This window comes from Myiozetetes cayanensis, unplaced genomic scaffold, assembly GCF_022539395.1.
Source record: "Myiozetetes cayanensis isolate MyiCay16 unplaced genomic scaffold, myiCay2020 scf18, whole genome shotgun sequence".
In the NCBI taxonomy this organism is placed as follows: Eukaryota; Metazoa; Chordata; class Aves; order Passeriformes; family Tyrannidae; genus Myiozetetes; species Myiozetetes cayanensis.
In genome coordinates this window covers 221086-233582 of record NW_026087389.1, presented here as the reverse complement: position 1 = coordinate 233582, position 12497 = coordinate 221086, and the positions used below count along the sequence as shown (strand labels likewise).

The 12497-nt window shown below is 48.2% G+C and overlaps 1 protein-coding gene across 7 annotated transcripts in view; it reads right to left on the bottom strand.

The window, feature by feature from the left end:
• Window positions 1-12497, bottom strand: part of TMCC1 (transmembrane and coiled-coil domain family 1) — a 114188-nt gene that overhangs the window by 73046 nt on the left and 28645 nt on the right. For 4 of the 7 annotated variants that reach the window (XM_050312717.1, XM_050312723.1, XM_050312715.1 and 1 more), the window contains exon 3: window positions 3430-3675. The gene's annotated coding sequence lies outside the window, so the exon portion shown is untranslated. Of the gene's footprint in view, window positions 1-3429; window positions 4112-6499; window positions 6706-6989; window positions 7064-12497 lie in introns of those variants that run through there. The other 3 variants (XM_050312719.1, XM_050312716.1, XM_050312718.1) reach the window with 3 other exon arrangements.

Genomic DNA, 12497 nt, shown 5'->3' with positions numbered 1-12497 from the left:
AGTAATTTGGTATAAAGAAATTGGGCTTGATGATTTGCTTGCCAATGGGAATCAAGTAGTCATGCATTTAAAACCTAAGCCAAAATCAGAATGCTTCCTCCCACATTCATGGTAGAATCCACATGAAATGCTCGACAAAATCTTTACCCAAAGCAGCACAAAAGGGGAGTATATTTGTTTGAAATAAGGCTGAAATTTACCGACCACTGAGAAGGTGCAAGCTTATAACCAGAGCCAAAACCAAGACCCAAGTTAATGCTTCCTTACAGAGCCATTGCCCAACTTGTTGCCCCCTAGAACTCCCCGGTCACTTGCTGCAGAGCAACTTTGCAGCTGACTGGGCCCCCAGCATGGGTACATGGGTGGTTATGCCACCTGCTACACCGGGCTGGTCTTCCCTAGGTGCAGGGCTTCGTGTTTCTCTTTGTTGAACTTCATGAGGTTTCTGCCTGCCTATTTCTCAAGCCTATCCAGGTGCCTCTGAACAGCAGCACAATCATGAGATCTATCACTTCTCATCTTGCAAAATTCCTCACAGTGCACCTGGCCCCATTATCAGGCTATCAAGGAAGAGGTTAAACAGTACCTTAAGGTGCTCTGCAGCCCAAGCAGTCAAACTTGTCACAGGTATTCAGTGTGAACTCGCCAAGTTCTTCTGTTATGGTAAGGCTTACGTATCCTGTACATCTTCCCCAAAGATTTGATGTATTTAAAGCATTTTAATGTAAATCAATATCTGAGAGAGCTAGAGGCTACCCCAGCTGAAAGCCAACAGAGGGAAGGACCACAGCACCACATACCTTGGAGGGCTTGGCTCCCACCAACAAAACTTTTGCCTTACTAGTCAGTCAGCCATCACTGGCCTGAATGAGATAAGTCCAGTCATAACAGATTCTGACCCAAAGTTGCTCTTTGTTAATTTCTCCCATTTTAAGCACTATTCGGCCTCAGGAACATGCCAAGGATACTCGCTGCTCCTCACAGACAAGTGACGCTACCCCTTACAATTGTGACCTGCTAAAGCATGAGCCACTTGCTCAGCAGGCAGTGATTTACAAATATGGAGTGCTATGGGTGCAGCATTTCCAGCAATCCCAGAAAAGGCCATAGTCCTTTTGCTCCAAACTAGTATAACTTGGGATCATGAAAAACACATTTATTTGCTATCAGGATAATCACCATGGTAACTGGCTTCCAGGAAAATAACAGCCAACAACTTCAGGACAAAGGCCACTGTGGGACTTGTTAAGGATAGCTCACATAGGCTCAAACAATACTGAAATTTGCCAAACTTATCTCTGAAGAAACTGTACATAGACACCTGCAAACTTCCTGTCATAACCCATCACGCCAGCTGAATCAATGGCACTACCATCCATCTCAACACTGCTTTTGTTGCCTTTTTTTTTCCTTTAATGTTCTTTTAAGTTTTCAGACACCCTGTAGGGTAGTTTTAAGGCAATATTCTCTAACGTACACAATTTCACCTTTCGGACCATTTCTTTATATCAAAAGAAAACTTTATCTTACACTCAAATTCTTTGTCACTTCATACATTAGTATTCACTTTCAGTTATATGAGTTTGAATAATGAAACTGTAACACTTATGTTTTTCATGAAACTGAATGTTTTACAAAGGTAGGTGAACCTCCTCTTACAGTTAAGGAAATAAAGATTAATACTCTGCATGGGATATACACTCAGGGAGACACTGAATCTATGCATTCTTACAGGTTTTCAGAGATGCTGCAGGGATTGCTCTATTTTAACAGAAGAGCAGCTTTTTTTGGGAAATGTGCACCAATTTTAATTGATGGGATTGCAGAGATCGTAACTTATTCATGTACAAGTAAAAAAATGCGCCAAAAGGGGTTACACAATCCATGTCCTTGGTACACCGTGTAAAGGACCACTAAGGTGGCAACGGGCAGCTCAGCAAACCAGTCCTGGTGTGTTTCTACAGTTTCCACGAAAGCAGCTCACAGGAAACAAAACCACTTCTCTCCCCAGTGCTATTTTAGCACACTGCCACAGCCAAATAATACTGCCCAGGTACACTGAGAAACACATTTAAAGTGTGCTGCACCAAGTTTTGCCCATTCATAACAGAGAATCTCATTAAACTGCCAGCCCTTGGCTCCAGCTCTGCTTGCAGGGGAATGATGGAGAAATTCCTTCAGCACAGGTAAGGATCGATTCCCTTCCCAACCGCAGCACTTCACTGCCAATCACAGCCCATTCTGCCTTCCTGTTACAGGAACAACACCATCAGGATGTTTTAAACCAGACAAGGAGGTAAGTCGGATCTGCATCCCTTCCAGTATCGTCTCAGCCTGAGTCACTGGAGCTTTTATCAACAAAGCTTAGAAAAGTGTGCTTTCTGCTAAATACATCCTATACAGCAATGTAGCATGCTGAATGATTCAGTCACGTAGCTACTTTCAGCACAATAATTTTCCTTTTTAAACAAAGCCCACTAACGAATAATGTCTCTTCTGGAAGCCAGAATGAATGCGCGTTTGGTTACCTTTCACTGTAACCCACCATTACTGACCAGACCACCACTGCCCTGGACTGTTGGCATCTACATCATGGGAGAGATAATCATGTCCAAGTACCTTACAGGAACAGACATTATCAGTGCACACTGGCCTCTCCTAAACTCATTCAGAGGAAGTTAGCCAACTTCCTCATTCCAGGTTTAGAATTCGATATGTAAAGACAGACAAAAGCCTCCAGGTAAAATACAGCCGCGCAGCCTGGTGACTTTCTGCGCTTCTCAAACAGCCAACCATCTTCTGTTACCTGTGTGGGACAAACCTGCACAGTGACAAGGCAAAGCCCACCCAGCTCTGCTCTTGTACATCACAGACACACTGTCCTGTGAGACTGCTGCTTTCTGTCAGCAGATAGCACTGTGCTAGCAACTGTGCCCAGGAAGGTAAGCAAAACGTCCTTCTTTCTTAATCTTCATTCCAGATACTTCCCAATTGGATGCAAGTACATTGTAACTTTATGTGAGCACTTTATCTAACTAAACAGAGCAACCACTGTGATCTCCCAGTGCATTTCAATGGCTACTAAATGTCAGTCACACGTTTTGAAGGAGAAAATGTCTGCAGACCCTGGTAGGACTTAGGAACTGAATGGGTGAGCAGTAAAGGCTCAGGTCTTACAACCAAGCTTTTCTCAAGAGAATCTTTTGAACACTCCCACAGCAGGTTCAAACAAGGTCACTCTCCATACAATGCCAGCTGGGTACTGATGTGCTCCTACAGCCTTGCTGTGCATATGTATATTCTATTGCTAAAACCATGCATAAGGGTGCACACCAACCTGAATCTAGAAAATGTACACCTAGAGCCCCCTTTGCCCTAATCAGATGGCCTTTCTTCCCATGTATTCTAAGTTATAGCAGCCATACATACCTCAAAATTGCTCAATGTAGCTCATCTCTTTGCATAGATATGCTCACAGTTGTAATCCAAATGTCTTCAACAGAGGTCTAACTTTAAAAAAGTTTAGAAGTGTAAATTCCACAGGAAACAGGAAAGTTGGGGAGAGGAGGAGACACAATTTATTAGCTTCTACATTTGCAGACATCTGCAGTCAGTACTGTAGGTCATTTTCAGAGTAAATCTTGGCAACAAAGCTTCTTTGTAGAGGAGAAAGACCTGCCAAAATTAACAAGCGTAGTAAGAAACATCATTAATACCTGATAAACAACAAAATAGCACACAGATTCAGTCCCCTTCAGAGAAAATAATTAACTAATTTGAAATACTGTTTCTGCTAGCTTTGATGCGTTTAAAATCAGAAGCAGTCTCTGAAGTTACCTCATATTCCAAGTATTTTAACATAATAAATTAACTCAAGCACCAAAACTGTCTAAGCATTTAAATAATATTTGATCATATCACAGTATGCAACGCTACACCACAACAGGGAGTGCCTTGTTTCAGACAAACCTTCACAGCTCACCAAATGCCTTGATGTTCACCACATATTTTCACACAAGACTGGTTGTGTGACCAGTCTTAGAGTAAAGAACTAAGCTGCTGTCCAAAACGAGAACTCACACAGTTATGATGGAAGCCCCAACGCAGCAAGTACAGAAGGTACATACCTGGGGAGTTCCTGCACAGCATAAATGTTCAGGAGTGATGGTAAACTTCTGAACTTCTCTGCTTTGGATTTAAGTTAATAAAATGTAAACTCTTTTGGAGTAGAGACCTTCTAGTCTCTGTTTGCATTTCACATGGTATGTCCGACCTAGCTTCCAAATTAGAGCTGATCAATGTTATTGTGATACAACTGTTTTTTTACTTTTGATACAACAGTAGGATTCTTCTTTATAAATAAAAAAGGTCAACTAGATCTGCATTGTCATTAAATGCTTCTGAAAGTATGAAGACATTTCATTTTGCAAAAAAGACATTTAACTCCACACAATTGCTTGTTTCCTTCTTTCCTTTTTCCTTAACATGCTCGGCTGGAAGAACAATTTTAAGAATTTGGAGCTTAAATTCAGACTTAAAGAATCAGCTCACTGTGTTGTGACAATATCCGGGATTTCGACTGTTTAGGGGGGTTAAGAATTTTAAGTATTCAAACATAGCAGAATACTCAGTTTCTAGTAGTGCAGACACCACCTTCACATTCCAATTCATCACCCATCTTTGCTTTTCACAAAGATGCCTGTTTATCCATTAGGAAACATTGTGCTGAGTTCACAGACCTGCTGAGGGTGGAAAGGATCTCTGGATGTCACCTTGGCCACTCAAGGCTTGTTGCCTACAAACCACTTTAACAAGTCTCACTGTTGAGATTCCGCCCCAGAGAGGTTACACGAGTCCCTGTGAGCTCCGACCCTCATGGAGAGCACACAACCTTCCCCACAGCAACCAGCTCTCATCAAGCAGAGGGAGAACCACTTGCCATGTTTCAGAGGTGAGGAGACTCGGGGGCTGTAAAGGGGCAGTCACTCAGCCAGCTCATCTCAGCAACAGCTTACACTTGGTGAATCCAGGTCTCAAAGCCCAGCTCCTACCAGCAGGCGACAGCTACGGAACTGACTGAGAACACACCACACCAGGGAACTGCACTCCCCAGCAGAGAGAAGAGACTCCTCCCCCAGAGCTCTAAGCAAAAATTCCTAGAAACCCAGCCCAAGATGTTATCAAACCATCTGTTTTTGAATGGTTCACAAATAATTCTCTGAAAGACGAGACAAGACACTAACAAGAGGTTTGCCTGCCTGCAGCGCAGCCCCAGCCAGGTACAGGCCAATCCTCGAAGCAGAAGAGGAGCTGCCTTGCTAGATACAACCCATTTCCTACAGAAAGCACCTCTCTAAACACACAGAAACAAAACCTGTAGTCCTCCAATGATTTCTCTTCTGTATCTGAGTTAGATGCGGGCTTTAAGTTTAGGAATTTTAGCCCAGACCATGACAATAGAACTGCTTAAAAAAAAAACCTCAGCAACTTTTATGTGGTAGATGGACGGGGGGAACTCCCAAACTTTATAGTACCTGAAGTTTCAATTTCTTTCTAATGCAAAATGCCCACAAAGCAGATCTTCCTCCATCTCCAGTTTGCTTCCATATTTTGGATCTTCCAGATTGGCTAGGTGGGTTTATCCAGCAGCTGAACTGGACACAGTGGATACAAAGCTCCAATAAACTTGTCCATTTGATGAAGGAACCCTGTGAGGTTGTGAACTGCTGAGCAGCACAAGTCCTGCAAGCTGGAGAACCCCACTGTCCCCAGACAAGAAAGGGGAGAGTCCCCCAGCACCAAGACAGGAACAGTCTTCCTGGTGAGTACACTGGGCTTTCCTTGCCTCCAGACACTTCCAGATGGACAAAGAACCTACCCTAGGAGGAGGATCATCCTGTGACCAAACGTGGAGTCACCTGCCATGTGTTAACCTTGTGTAAGACAGGACTGGCAGTGAGCAGCAGGGACAGCAGTGCTTGCTCCCCAGGATCAGGAGAACCCTGTGGCACTGGTTCAGGTCAAGGTATCACTACTTCAGTGGCCACATCTATAGCCTGGATTGTTACTAGGGACTTCCACCTCGCAGAAACACATGATTTTAAGGTTTGTGGATGATGGAAATTGTTTCTGATGCTAGTTACCTTCTGATGGAAGTTAATTACCCTCCTCCTCCTCTAGGCTTCCACTTAAATCTTTATACCTTCAGTTCACACCTTTACACCTTCTGCCCACCAATAAGCCTCCTTAAGTACACTTCCTGATAGAGTCTTGCTGTGAAAACAATGCCTCCACCCGCCATACAAGCTTCATACATCAGGTGCTTCTGTACCACTGGTGGCAGCAGCTGCACACACAGGTCACACACATACTGTCAACTCCAAGTCTCTGACTTACGGTACTTGGAAAGCTCTGAAGCTGCTGCTTTACATCTTAAGTTCTTTACTTTAGGGGCCTGTTCCCGACAACTTGCTTTTAAACTGGCAAAATCTGAGCTCACCATGAAATAATCCGTGTCTTAACGATCTCATCAAAGACAGCCAAGGCGGGCAGGAATCGGTGAAGCGAACAAACGCCTCAGCCACCGCCAAACCAGCGCGGGCGTCGCGGCGGCGCCTCCCGAATGCACAGCACTGGCCACACGCGCGCGGGGCCGGGGGATCCCGCAGGCCGCGGGGATGGCGGAAGGTGCCAGGGGGCCGCTCGTCGCCGCCGGGTCGGCAGTGCCTCCGCATAGGCCAGGCCAGGCCAGGCCAGGCCAGGCCAGGTCAGCGCGGCCCCGCCGCTCCCGCCCCCCGGGCCCTGCCCTCTGACCGGTCGCAGGACGGCGGCGCCGGCAGAGCGCGGCCGAGCGCCGGATCTAAGGGCGGGGGAGGCTCCCGCGATGGGCGCAGCCAGAGCCAGGCCCGGCGGGGTCCCCTCGCCCCGTCCCGAGGAGCCGGGTGCGCCCCGCCCCGTCCCGGCCCCGCTCCCGGAGTGCCGTCACTCACCGGCCGAGCGGCGGCCGCTCCATCCCCGCGCGCCGCCACCGCCCGGCCCGGCCGCGCGACGTCGCGCGAGGGGCGGGGCCGGGCGCGCGCAGTGGCGTCACCGCGGGGGCGGGGCTTGCGGGGCACGGCCGTGCCCACAGCGCCTGCGCCCCTGGGTCGCGTTCGCGCGCGGCCCTGTCCGTGTCCGGGCGCAGCCCCTCCCCGCCGGGCCCGGCCCCGGAGGCACTGCTGAGCCCCTCGTGTGGCTGCTCGTCTTAAGCCCCGACACCCCTGCACTGCTGTGTCTCCTCACAGCTGTGTCACCCTCACAGAGGTGTGTCACAGCCCTGAAGGAAGGGCTCTCTCTGGTGGTGGCACCACTGAGGGGCTCTGAGAAGGATTCGGCGACGGCACTAAGTTGCAAACTGTGCCTTCCAGTTTGCCGTAAGGAATCGGCACCGGGGTTGTGGTGCTGTGTGTGTTTCAGAGGCTCCTTGAGCAGCTGCCTCTGCCTCCCACCCGCGTTTCTGCGGAGCAGTGTCAGGTGTGTGCTCTGCAGAGACACCGCTCACCTCGTCTCCGACGGCTCATCAGCCACCAGAACCGTCCCTCTGTCGCAGCAGCGTCACCTGAGGTGACATGCTTGGGTATTTTTAGAAGGCTGCACCCTTTCTGGAAGCTGATTCAATGAGAAATTTACCTTGATCTGTATTTGTCTGATGCAATTAATACATTGTTGGATCAAGGGTTGGATTTCATGATCTCGGAGATGTTTTCCAACCTGCTTGATTCTATGATGCTATGATTTGGCTGCAAAAACTTGGAACTTACACAAGTTGACTTTTATTTCAAACTAGTGCTCATTACTTCTTACATTTTTTCACATAAAGCTCAAGAATTAATTACAACAGCCAATGCCTTCCAAGCACCTTCCTCCTGGCAGTGTCACTCATGGGGCAGGTGTAAAACTCCAGCCTCGGGAGCTGCCGGCTCATGGAATCGGCTATGAGTTTTACTTTAGATATAGGGTTCTTTGATACCTCAAGAGAGCGTCAAGAAAATAAGCCACGGGCTTGTTCCCACGGACTTTCTTTATTAATTTAGGGGAGTAAATAAGGGAACTTGGCCAAAATTTCAAAGGACACTACACAAGCTAGACAAAAATGTTCCACTACAATACTGATTCAACATATATTATTAATCCACAACCCTTAAGTCAAAATCTAGTAAACCAACAACACTTAGGGCAAAATCCAACGAATTCCACAATGCTTAAATCCAGATCCAATCCCTCCAGCCCGAAATCACCCCAAGCATCAAGAGAGGAGCAGAGACAGAAAAGCAGAGGGATCAAGAAGAGAGAAGGAGAAAGGGAGAGACAGATTATATAGCTACCACCAAAGGCTTGTAGAAGACCAGCTCTCAAATTCAGTGGCAGGGCCATGACATGAGGCAAACACATGCCCTTGGTTTTATTCTCCGGTCCCTATAGCAAAACCCCCCAGGTGGGGCCTCTGACCCACTGTCTACTCTGGGGTTCCAGGTCAGGGTGAGGGGCAGTGTCCTCACTGTCCCTGCCAATCTGAGCTGGGTGAGGGGCTCCAGGAGGTGTGGGGTGTTATAGTTTTCCCAGGCTGTTTGTGACTGACAGCTACTCCGGGGCTTCCCCATGTGAGCTCCAGAGGCTGCCATGAGGGATATGATGTCACCCCACTTCTGGGAGGTTCAACCCATCCCTTCCTCCTCCACACACACACCTCCTACAAGTTGGCTCTGACCCAATAATAACTAATCCGGTGTCCAACACCAGGTGCCAGAGCTTCTCTTCTCATATGTAGTCACCAGTCAGTGGGACTGGATGTAAATGCCAGCCACACTTCCTTAGGTGCAGCCTGGAAGCTCCATACTTCGATCTGTCCCCTGAAGGGCTGCCCTGCTCACACAAGATGACTAATACAGAATTTTTGGTGGAGAGAATTCAATTTTTTTCTAGTAAGGGCAAAAGAAGTTTCTTATTGTGAGGGTGGGGAGGCCATGGCACAGATTACCCAGAAAAACTGTGGCTGTCCCGTCCCTGGAAGGTGTGGAAGGTGTCCCTGCCCATGGCAGGGGGCGAGACTGGATGATATTTCAGATCCCTTCCAACTCAAACCGTTTTGTGGTTTTATGAAGTTTGATTCTAGAATTTGCTGTAACGCTCTACTGAATCATGAGCATGAACACTTTGCCATCCTTATGGACTGAGATCTAAAGTTCTAAATGTGTTCTCACTCTGTCATCTCTCATATTACATGCCTGTCATGCTTTAGTGCTACAGCAGGTATGTAATGAAGTAATGCATACTGAAAGACAGGAGAATAATTTTAAAGCTGTTCAGGTTAAGTAAGTTATCGCTCTCTGACAAATTCTAGTCATACTAGCAATTGCCCAAGAGCAGGAAGAAACTATATACATTCATTGAAAATAAGAATTAAAGCAGAACATTAAACCTGCTCAAGAACACTGAGAACAATGGCAGCTGCTTTGGCCTATCTTTTAACCCTCACTGGTATGCTCTAACCAAAATGTCAGCAGGCAGAACAACATTGCTTTTGCTGTCACAGCAGGAATAACACATGCTGAGCTGCAAAGCTCACCATTAAAAAAAGGAGGAAGGGGAAAAAGGAGTCAGCCTGCAGAGCTTCTCTGAAAATAGACCATCACCTGGGAGGTCCAGAGAGCAGAACAGGGGTCAGAAGTTTGCTAAAAAGATCCTTGAATATTAACCAAGATCAAGGTGATTTTTGAATATTAACCAGCTTTCTTGGGCCCCATTTCCCTCCAGAACCAACACAATGGAGTCATTTTTATTAAAACTTCCAAATCCCAAAGAGCTAGAATGATTTTAGGGCCAAGAATCAGCAGGAAGTAAAGTGCCTCAATGGGACTCCATTCAGGCTATATCCAGAAGTCCAAGAGTAGTAACAGTGTTTTGCTTTGAAATTCTCCAGGTACATGTACGAACAACTCACGGCACCCCAGACCAGAGACTGTTGTAATGCTGATAGGCAGCAGAGCTGGGCCATGTTGCTGTACCAGAGAGCTAGCTGGTATGTTTCAGCAGAGTTCAAATCAAGCTCCAAGTACCACCACATTTCTGTGTTTCCAGCTGAGCTGAGTGTTGCATCCCATACCCATCAGTGAAACAGGCCAGTTACAGACTGCAGTGAGAGTGACATGTGCCGAGTTCGAAGATTAGCAAAAGAGTAGGGGAGAGTGGCAACATCGGCTGTGTTCAGTGCAGAGCAACAAGGTCCTTTCACTGTGCTGTGAGCAGACAGACTTCATACTAACCATCAGCCAGCACCTGGCTTCCAGAGGTCCTGAAGGCAGCAGATACCTTCAGCTGCAGCAAACATTTTCTCTATGTACTTGGTCACTTTTGTTTCTCACAGCTCACAAAGAAAAGCACAGCCTCCCAAGGAGCAGGGAAAACCCACCTCCCACTGCCAAACACTCTTGGCTCTGACCTTTGTGTCAAAGGGGCAGGAAAGGACAGTGATACCAAGGTTGGCTCTGAATGGTTACTGAAGCTTGAAATGTCCTTAAAAGGTACAATCCATCCAGTTCCAGCATAGCAGAGATGTTTACTCCAGCCTGGGCTATCTCAGAGGAAGAGCATATCCCTACCTGAGTATAAAAGGGGCTGTAATTTGATTTTCTGGCTCCTGTGACTAAATTGCCGCAGCTTTTGTCTCTCGTGATCCAGAAATCCTAGGGAGCCTTCAATGGAATTAAAGCTTGTTATAACTTGAAGGATACACTTTATAGATAATGGTGTAATGCAATAATATGATGAAAAATGTACTCCCATTTGCAAAATGCTCTGTCTCCTGTGTTTCAATACAGTCAAAGAAGTTAATAAAGGAAAAGTAATTAAGGCAAATATATAAAAAAAATGTGAGTCTTTTTCATGTGGCATTTCTAAGCAAGTCAGCTTCATATCACTGCTCTTGAGCTAGATAAATATGATCAAACCCCACTTCAGATGGAGGTGCTATATTAAAAACACCTTTTTGAAGTCTCCAGGTATAGGGAGCCCGAGGCTCAGAGGACAGGGGCCCAGGCCAGCAAAATGCTCAGCATCAGCAGGGAACACACCTGGGCCCCACATCTGATCTTCACAGCACCTTGCTGTGTACACCTGCAGGTGTCCTTGTTCTGTGACTGGACTGCCGTGGATTCCCAGCACTCTGCAGAGCACTAGAATGAAACCCTGAACAGCTTTTCCCCTTGGTGAGGCACAGCGGCTGCAAGGAGTGCGAGAGTAAGCCGATTGTATGCAATCTCCTTTTACCCAGCAGTGCCAGCTCCTCATAGCACCTGGGCTCCCTCGGTCTCACCTCACTGGCCCGGCCCCGGCCCCGGCCCCGGGCCCGCAGCACGCCGAGCCGCGGGCAGCCTGGGCTCCCGCGCACAGCAGCGCTCACCGGCAGACGGGCACCGCCAGCAGCGGGTGGGCGCCCCCACGGCGAGCGGACACCCACACCTTGCACTGCGTGCACCTCGGGAGATGCCGAGCAATTAGAGCCGAGGGCACGCGTGTCCCACACGCGTCGGCTCCGCTCCGGGGGCTGAACCCAGGCCAGGGCTGGGCAGGGGACACCCCGGGCGGCACCGCCTGCACGCGACACGGCCGGCCGGCAGGGGGCGCCAGCGCCCCGGCCGGGGAGCGGAGCGGGGACCCGCCCCTGAGGGCGAGCGGGGCCGGCACCGAGACCGGGACCGGCACCGAGACCGGGACCGGCACCGGCACCGGCACCGACACCGGCACCGACACCGGCACCGACACCGGCACCGGCACCGACACCGACACCGGCATCGACACCGACACCGGCACCGGCACCGGGACCAAGCAGGGACTGGGACAGCGGCTGGCACCGAGCAGGGACTGGGACTGAGCTAGGACTGGGCCAGTGCTGGGATCAGGACCAAGCAGGGTCCTGGACCATCCTGAGACTGGGACTAAGCTGTGACTGAGCTGGGACCAAGCTGGGAATGAGTGGCACCGGCCATGCAGGCAGTGGGTCCTACAGGCACACATGCACACGGTCACAGTGCACATACTGACAGCATCCAGGGATAGCACACACTCATATTAGGGCTGAAACACCTGTTCATAGCCAGTGTCTGGGCTAGAATTGCATATTAGCCTTTTACTGCATAATACAGACCTGTACCTTGGACTTCAATTAGATACAAGTATTATTTTCTCTAAAAAACCCAGGCTATTATCTGATCTAAACCCATTCTGGACATTTCTAACCATTTTATTTCATACTGCTACTGCACTTTTACTTGGTTTTGCATTTTTAATTCAAACTTTGTTGAATTCCTGTTTGAGAATCAAGAGAGAAATGGTTTAATCCTTCTGTTGTATAAAATGGGAAGAATGCCTGAACTGAGGAGGTGGGGAACTAATGAACCTGCTTTGGGAGCAGGTTTCTCTGTTGTAGAAGTGGGGCATGCAGCACAGCTGCATCATAGCAG